The 9136-nt window shown below is 55.0% G+C and overlaps 1 non-coding gene across 1 annotated transcript in view; it reads left to right on the top strand.

Annotated features, from left to right (window-relative positions):
- The first annotated feature begins 7552 nt into the window (after positions 1-7552).
- Positions 7553-9136, top strand: part of LOC144419054 (small subunit ribosomal RNA) — a 1810-nt gene continuing 226 nt past the window's right edge. Inside the window, exon 1 of the ribosomal RNA XR_013473818.1 lies at positions 7553-9136. This exon is cut by the window's right edge and continues 226 nt beyond it. This is a non-coding gene — a ribosomal RNA (small subunit ribosomal RNA).

The raw sequence follows: 9136 nt of genomic DNA, 5'->3' as shown, positions 1-9136 counted from the left end.
CTTTTCTCGGTGGCTGGCGGGCGAGAGAGTGCTGCGTCGCCGGCATCGGCGTCGAAAGAAGCCGAGCCGAAAAAAGTTAAAGTACAAACGTGCAAGCATACTAACCTAACCCTAGGTAAGGCATGTCAGAGCGAAAGACAGTAATTTCGAATGAGCCAAGAAAGAGCGGTGCGGGGCCGGTCGGAGCGCACCCTTTTCTCGGTGGCTGGCGGGCGAGAGAGTGCTGCGTCGCCGGCATCGGCGTCGAAAGAAGCCGAGCCGAAAAAAGTTAAAGTACAAACGTGCAAGCATACTAACCTAACCCTAGGTAAGGCATGTCAGAGCGAAAGACAGTAATTTCGAATGAGCCAAGAAAGAGCGGTGCGGGGCCGGTCGGAGCGCACCCTTTTCTCGGTGGCTGGCGGGCGAGAGAGTGCTGCGTCGCCGGCATCGGCGTCGAAAGAAGCCGAGCCGAAAAAAGTTAATGTACAAACGTGCAAGCATACTAACCTAACCCTAGGTAAGGCATGTCAGAGCGAAAGACAGTAAACTCGAATGAGCCATGAAAGAGCGGTGCGGGGCCGGTCGGAGCGCACCCTTTTCTCGGTGGCTGGCGGGCGAGAGAGTGCTGCGTCGCCGGCATCGGCGTCGAAAGAAGCCGAGCCGAAAAAAGTTAAAGTACAAACGTGCAAGCATACTAACCTAACCCTAGGTAAGGCATGTCAGAGCGAAAGACAGTAATTTCGAATGAGCCAAGAAAGAGCGGTGCGGGGCCGGTCGGAGCGCACCCTTTTCTAGGTGGCTGGCGGGCGAGAGAGTGCTGCGTCGCCGGCATCGGCGTCGAAAGAAGCCGAGCCAAAAAAAGTTAAAGTACAAACGTGCAAGCATACTAACCTAACCCTAGGTAAGGCATGTCAGAGCGAAAGACAGTAATTTCGAATGAGCCAAGAAAGAGCGGTGCGGGGCCGGTCGGAGCGCACCCTTTTCTCGGTGGCTGGCGGGCGAGAGAGTGCTGCGTCGCCGGCATCGGCGTCGAAAGAAGCCGAGCCGAAAAAAGTTAATGTACAAACGTGCAAGCATACTAACCTAACCCTAGGTAAGGCATGTCAGAGCGAAAGACAGTAAACTCGAATGAGCCATGAAAGAGCGGTGCGGGGCCGGTCGGAGCGCACCCTTTTCTCGGTGGCTGGCGGGCGAGAGAGTGCTGCGTCGCCGGCATCGGCGTCGAAAGAAGCCGAGCCGAAAAAAGTTAAAGTACAAACGTGCAAGCATACTAACCTAACCCTAGGTAAGGCATGTCAGAGCGAAAGACAGTAATTTCGAATGAGCCATGAAAGAGCGGTGCGGGGCCGGTCGGAGCGCACCCTTTTCTCGGTGGCTGGCGGGCGAGAGAGTGCTGCGTCGCCGGCATCGGCGTCGAAAGAAGCCGAGCCGAAAAAAGTTAAAGTACAAACGTGCAAGCATACTAACCTAACCCTAGGTAAGGCATGTCAGAGCGAAAGACAGTAAACTCGAATGAGCCATGAAAGAGCGGTGCGGGGCCGGTCGGAGCGCACCCTTTTCTCGGTGGCTGGCGGGCGAGAGAGTGCTGCGTCGCCGGCATCGGCGTCGAAAGAAGCCGAGCCAAAAAAAGTTAAAGTACAAACGTGCAAGCATACTAACCTAACCCTAGGTAAGGCATGTCAGAGCGAAAGACAGTAATTTCGAATGAGCCAAGAAAGAGCGGTGCGGGGCCGGTCGGAGCGCACCCTTTTCTAGGTGGCTGGCGGGCGAGAGAGTGCTGCGTCGCCGGCATCGGCGTCGAAAGAAGCCGAGCCAAAAAAAGTTAAAGTACAAACGTGCAAGCATACTAACCTAACCCTAGGTAAGGCATGTCAGAGCGAAAGACAGTAATTTCGAATGAGCCATGAAAGAGCGGTGCGGGGCCGGTCGGAGCGCACCCTTTTCTCGGTGGCTGGCGGGCGAGAGAGTGCTGCGTCGCCGGCATCGGCGTCGAAAGAAGCCGAGCCGAAAAAAGTTAAAGTACAAACGTGCAAGCATACTAACCTAACCCTAGGTAAGGCATGTCAGAGCGAAAGACAGTAATTTCGAATGAGCCAAGAAAGAGCGGTGCGGGGCCGGTCGGAGCGCACCCTTTTCTAGGTGGCTGGCGGGCGAGAGAGTGCTGCGTCGCCGGCATCGGCGTCGAAAGAAGCCGAGCCAAAAAAAGTTAAAGTACAAACGTGCAAGCATACTAACCTAACCCTAGGTAAGGCATGTCAGAGCGAAAGACAGTAATTTCGAATGAGCCATGAAAGAGCGGTGCGGGGCCGGTCGGAGCGCACCCTTTTCTCGGTGGCTGGCGGGCGAGAGAGTGCTGCGTCGCCGGCATCGGCGTCGAAAGAAGCCGAGCCGAAAAAAGTTAAAGTACAAAAGTGCAAGCATACTAACCTAACCCTAGGTAAGGCATGTCAGAGCGAAAGACAGTAATTTCGAATGAGCCAAGAAAGAGCGGTGCGGGGCCGGTCGGAGCGCACCCTTTTCTCGGTGGCTGGCGGGCGAGAGAGTGCTGCGTCGCCGGCATCGGCGTCGAAAGAAGCCGAGCCGAAAAAAGTTAAAGTACAAACGTGCAAGCATACTAACCTAACCCTAGGTAAGGCATGTCAGAGCGAAAGACAGTAATTTCGAATGAGCCATGAAAGAGCGGTGCGGGGCCGGTCGGAGCGCACCCTTTTCTCGGTGGCTGGCGGGCGAGAGAGTGCTGCGTCGCCGGCATCGGCGTCGAAAGAAGCCGAGCCAAAAAAAGTTAAAGTACAAACGTGCAAGCATACTAACCTAACCCTAGGTAAGGCATGTCAGAGCGAAAGACAGTAATTTCGAATGAGCCAAGAAAGAGCGGTGCGGGGCCGGTCGGAGCGCACCCTTTTCTAGGTGGCTGGCGGGCGAGAGAGTGCTGCGTCGCCGGCATCGGCGTCGAAAGAAGCCGAGCCAAAAAAAGTTAAAGTACAAACGTGCAAGCATACTAACCTAACCCTAGGTAAGGCATGTCAGAGCGAAAGACAGTAATTTCGAATGAGCCATGAAAGAGCGGTGCGGGGCCGGTCGGAGCGCACCCTTTTCTCGGTGGCTGGCGGGCGAGAGAGTGCTGCGTCGCCGGCATCGGCGTCGAAAGAAGCCGAGCCGAAAAAAGTTAAAGTACAAACGTGCAAGCATACTAACCTAACCCTAGGTAAGGCATGTCAGAGCGAAAGACAGTAATTTCGAATGAGCCAAGAAAGAGCGGTGCGGGGCCGGTCGGAGCGCACCCTTTTCTCGGTGGCTGGCGGGCGAGAGAGTGCTGCGTCGCCGGCATCGGCGTCGAAAGAAGCCGAGCCGAAAAAAGTTAAAGTACAAACGTGCAAGCATACTAACCTAACCCTAGGTAAGGCATGTCAGAGCGAAAGACAGTAAACTCGAATGAGCCATGAAAGAGCGGTGCGGGGCCGGTCGGAGCGCACCCTTTTCTCGGTGGCTGGCGGGCGAGAGAGTGCTGCGTCGCCGGCATCGGCGTCGAAAGAAGCCGAGCCGAAAAAAGTTAAAGTACAAACGTGCAAGCATACTAACCTAACCCTAGGTAAGGCATGTCAGAGCGAAAGACAGTAATTTCGAATGAGCCATGAAAGAGCGGTGCGGGGCCGGTCGGAGCGCACCCTTTTCTCGGTGGCTGGCGGGCGAGAGAGTGCTGCGTCGCCGGCATCGGCGTCGAAAGAAGCCGAGCCAAAAAAAGTTAAAGTACAAACGTGCAAGCATACTAACCTAACCCTAGGTAAGGCATGTCAGAGCGAAAGACAGTAATTTCGAATGAGCCAAGAAAGAGCGGTGCGGGGCCGGTCGGAGCGCACCCTTTTCTAGGTGGCTGGCGGGCGAGAGAGTGCTGCGTCGCCGGCATCGGCGTCGAAAGAAGCCGAGCCAAAAAAAGTTAAAGTACAAACGTGCAAGCATACTAACCTAACCCTAGGTAAGGCATGTCAGAGCGAAAGACAGTAATTTCGAATGAGCCATGAAAGAGCGGTGCGGGGCCGGTCGGAGCGCACCCTTTTCTCGGTGGCTGGCGGGCGAGAGAGTGCTGCGTCGCCGGCATCGGCGTCGAAAGAAGCCGAGCCGAAAAAAGTTAAAGTACAAACGTGCAAGCATACTAACCTAACCCTAGGTAAGGCATGTCAGAGCGAAAGACAGTAATTTCGAATGAGCCAAGAAAGAGCGGTGCGGGGCCGGTCGGAGCGCACCCTTTTCTCGGTGGCTGGCGGGCGAGAGAGTGCTGCGTCGCCGGCATCGGCGTCGAAAGAAGCCGAGCCGAAAAAAGTTAAAGTACAAACGTGCAAGCATACTAACCTAACCCTAGGTAAGGCATGTCAGAGCGAAAGACAGTAAACTCGAATGAGCCATGAAAGAGCGGTGCGGGGCCGGTCGGAGCGCACCCTTTTCTCGGTGGCTGGCGGGCGAGAGAGTGCTGCGTCGCCGGCATCGGCGTCGAAAGAAGCCGAGCCGAAAAAAGTTAAAGTACAAACGTGCAAGCATACTAACCTAACCCTAGGTAAGGCATGTCAGAGCGAAAGACAGTAATTTCGAATGAGCCATGAAAGAGCGGTGCGGGGCCGGTCGGAGCGCACCCTTTTCTCGGTGGCTGGCGGGCGAGAGAGTGCTGCGTCGCCGGCATCGGCGTCGAAAGAAGCCGAGCCGAAAAAAGTTAAAGTACAAACGTGCAAGCATACTAACCTAACCCTAGGTAAGGCATGTCAGAGCGAAAGACAGTAATTTCGAATGAGCCAAGAAAGAGCGGTGCGGGGCCGGTCGGAGCGCACCCTTTTCTCGGTGGCTGGCGGGCGAGAGAGTGCTGCGTCGCCGGCATCGGCGTCGAAAGAAGCCGAGCCGAAAAAAGTTAAAGTACAAACGTGCAAGCATACTAACCTAACCCTAGGTAAGGCATGTCAGAGCGAAAGACAGTAAACTCGAATGAGCCATGAAAGAGCGGTGCGGGGCCGGTCGGAGCGCACCCTTTTCTCGGTGGCTGGCGGGCGAGAGAGTGCTGCGTCGCCGGCATCGGCGTCGAAAGAAGCCGAGCCGAAAAAAGTTAAAGTACAAACGTGCAAGCATACTAACCTAACCCTAGGTAAGGCATGTCAGAGCGAAAGACAGTAATTTCGAATGAGCCATGAAAGAGCGGTGCGGGGCCGGTCGGAGCGCACCCTTTTCTCGGTGGCTGGCGGGCGAGAGAGTGCTGCGTCGCCGGCATCGGCGTCGAAAGAAGCCGAGCCAAAAAAAGTTAAAGTACAAACGTGCAAGCATACTAACCTAACCCTAGGTAAGGCATGTCAGAGCGAAAGACAGTAAACTCGAATGAGCCATGAAAGAGCGGTGCGGGGCCGGTCGGAGCGCACCCTTTTCTCGGTGGCTGGCGGGCGAGAGAGTGCTGCGTCGCCGGCATCGGCGTCGAAAGAAGCCGAGCCAAAAAAAGTTAAAGTACAAACGTGCAAGCATACTAACCTAACCCTAGGTAAGGCATGTCAGAGCGAAAGACAGTAATTTCGAATGAGCCAAGAAAGAGCGGTGCGGGGCCGGTCGGAGCGCACCCTTTTCTAGGTGGCTGGCGGGCGAGAGAGTGCTGCGTCGCCGGCATCGGCGTCGAAAGAAGCCGAGCCAAAAAAAGTTAAAGTACAAACGTGCAAGCATACTAACCTAACCCTAGGTAAGGCATGTCAGAGCGAAAGACAGTAATTTCGAATGAGCCATGAAAGAGCGGTGCGGGGCCGGTCGGAGCGCACCCTTTTCTCGGTGGCTGGCGGGCGAGAGAGTGCTGCGTCGCCGGCATCGGCGTCGAAAGAAGCCGAGCCGAAAAAAGTTAAAGTACAAACGTGCAAGCATACTAACCTAACCCTAGGTAAGGCATGTCAGAGCGAAAGACAGTAATTTCGAATGAGCCAAGAAAGAGCGGTGCGGGGCCGGTCGGAGCGCACCCTTTTCTCGGTGGCTGGCGGGCGAGAGAGTGCTGCGTCGCCGGCATCGGCGTCGAAAGAAGCCGAGCCGAAAAAAGTTAAAGTACAAACGTGCAAGCATACTAACCTAACCCTAGGTAAGGCATGTCAGAGCGAAAGACAGTAAACTCGAATGAGCCATGAAAGAGCGGTGCGGGGCCGGTCGGAGCGCACCCTTTTCTCGGTGGCTGGCGGGCGAGAGAGTGCTGCGTCGCCGGCATCGGCGTCGAAAGAAGCCGAGCCGAAAAAAGTTAAAGTACAAACGTGCAAGCATACTAACCTAACCCTAGGTAAGGCATGTCAGAGCGAAAGACAGTAATTTCGAATGAGCCATGAAAGAGCGGTGCGGGGCCGGTCGGAGCGCACCCTTTTCTCGGTGGCTGGCGGGCGAGAGAGTGCTGCGTCGCCGGCATCGGCGTCGAAAGAAGCCGAGCCAAAAAAAGTTAAAGTACAAACGTGCAAGCATACTAACCTAACCCTAGGTAAGGCATGTCAGAGCGAAAGACAGTAAACTCGAATGAGCCATGAAAGAGCGGTGCGGGGCCGGTCGGAGCGCACCCTTTTCTCGGTGGCTGGCGGGCGAGAGAGTGCTGCGTCGCCGGCATCGGCGTCGAAAGAAGCCGAGCCGAAAAAAGTTAAAGTACAAACGTGCAAGCATACTAACCTAACCCTAGGTAAGGCATGTCAGAGCGAAAGACAGTAATTTCGAATGAGCCAAGAAAGAGCGGTGCGGGGCCGGTCGGAGCGCACCCTTTTCTAGGTGGCTGGCGGGCGAGAGAGTGCTGCGTCGCCGGCATCGGCGTCGAAAGAAGCCGAGCCAAAAAAAGTTAAAGTACAAACGTGCAAGCATACTAACCTAACCCTAGGTAAGGCATGTCAGAGCGAAAGACAGTAATTTCGAATGAGCCATGAAAGAGCGATGCGGGGCCGGTCGGAGCGCACCCTTTTCTCGGTGGCTGGCGGGCGAGAGAGTGCTGCGTCGCCGGCATCGGCGTCGAAAGAAGCCGAGCCGAAAAAAGTTAAAGTACAAACGTGCAAGCATACTAACCTAACCCTAGGTAAGGCATGTCAGAGCGAAAGACAGTAATTTCGAATGAGCCAAGAAAGAGCGGTGCGGGGCCGGTCGGAGCGCACCCTTTTCTCGGTGGCTGGCGGGCGAGAGAGTGCTGCGTCGCCGGCATCGGCGTCGAAAGAAGCCGAGCCGAAAAAAGTTAAAGTACAAACGCGATGCTAATGAGCGAGCCGTTGTCTCGACTAATATGTAGGGGGCGTTCGATCGAGCGTCTGGCTTGAGCGCTTGTCGGCCTAGCAGAACGGTCGCATTGTTATGCCCGGGTTTTAGGCACCGCTGCAGGCGGCCGGCAGAGCTCTTGTTTGTGCGAAACTGAATGGATCGAGCCCGAGAGAGGGCGAGCAAAGAAAAAACGCAAATCGCTCCGCCTGGCACTGCCGGCGAGAGCGTGGACGTCGCGGCCAGCGACTGTCGAAGCCGAGTACGGCCGCAGGCGATCGCCTCGGTCTTAAACGAATGCGACGAGCACGCGCCGGGCGGCCCAGCAAGGGCCGAGCGCAGCTGTCGCAGCTATCTGGTTGATCCTGCCAGTAGTGATATGCTTGTCTCAAAGATTAAGCCATGCAGGTGCAAGTACGAGTTCTCGTAAAGCGAAACTGCGAATGGCTCATTAAATCAGTCTTGGTTTATTTGGTCTCGTAAGCGAAGTGGATAACTGTGGTAATTCTAGAGCTAATACATGCATTAAGCGCCGACTTCGGGAGGCGCGCTTTTATCAGATCAAAACCGACCGGGTTCGTCCTGTGACGTTTGATGACTCTGGATAACCACGCGGATCGTACGGTCTCTGCACCGACGACGTATCATTCAAGTGTCTGCCCTATCAACTGTCGAAGGTACGCTACGTGCCTACCTTTGTGATAACGGGTAACGGGGAATCAGGGTTCGATTCCGGAGAGGGAGCCTGAGAAACGGCTACCACATCCAAGGAAGGCAGCAGGCGCGCAAATTACCCATTCCCGACACGGGGAGGTAGTGACGAAAAATAACAATACAGGACTCTAACGAGGCCCTGTAATTGGAATGAGTACATCCTAAAACTCTTAACGAGTATCCATTGGAGGGCAAGTCTGGTGCCAGCAGCCGCGGTAATTCCAGCTCCAACAGTGTATGCTAAAGTTGTTGCGGTTGAAAAGCTCGTAGTTGGATTTTGGGCGAGCGCCGCCGGTCCGTCGCAAGGCGTGTCACTGGTTGCGTTCGCCTCACCTTCGGTTCTCCGTCGGTGCTCTTGACTGAGTGTCGGCGGTGGCCGATAAGTTTACTTTGAAAAAATTAGAGTGTTCAAAGCAGGCTGTTCGCCTGCATAGTGTTGCATGGAATAATGGAATAGGACCTCGGTTCTATTTTGTTGGTTTTCGGAGCACGAGGTAATGATTAAGAGGGACAGACGGGGGCGTCCGTACTCTGCCGTTAGAGGTGAAATTCTTGGATCGGCGGAAGACGAACTACTGCGAAAGCATTCGCCAAGAATGTTTTCTTTAATCAAGAGCGAAAGTCAGAGGTTCGAAGACGATCAGATACCGTCCTAGTTCTGACTATAAACGATGCCAACTAGCGATCGGGAGGCGTTACCATGACGACCTTTCCGGCAGCTTCCGGGAAACCAAAGTCTTTGGGTTCCGGGGGAAGTATGGTTGCAAAGCTGAAACTTAAAGGAATTGACGGAAGGGCACCACCAGGAGTGGAGCCTGCGGCTTAATTTGACTCAACACGGGGAAACTCACCCGGCCCGGACACAGGTAGGATTGACAGATTGAGAGCTCTTTCTTGATTCTGTGGGTGGTGGTGCATGGCCGTTCTTAGTTGGTGGAGCGATTTGTCTGGTTAATTCCGATAACGAACGAGACTCTGGCATGCTAAATAGTTACGCGACCTTCTCGGTCGGCGTCTAACTTCTTAGAGGGACTAGTGGCGTTTAGCCACACGAGATTGAGCAATAACAGGTCTGTGATGCCCTTAGATGTCCGGGGCCGCACGCGCGCTACACTGAGTGAAGCAGCGAGTGTCTAACCTAGGCCGAAAGGTCCGGGTAACCCGTTGAACCTCATTCGTGATTGGGATAGGGACTTGCAATTGTTTCCCTTGAACGAGGAAT

Source organism: Styela clava, unplaced genomic scaffold (assembly GCF_964204865.1).
Source record: "Styela clava unplaced genomic scaffold, kaStyClav1.hap1.2 HAP1_SCAFFOLD_28, whole genome shotgun sequence".
Classification (NCBI taxonomy): Eukaryota; Metazoa; Chordata; class Ascidiacea; order Stolidobranchia; family Styelidae; genus Styela; species Styela clava.
This window is presented reverse-complemented; position numbering and strand designations above follow the sequence as displayed.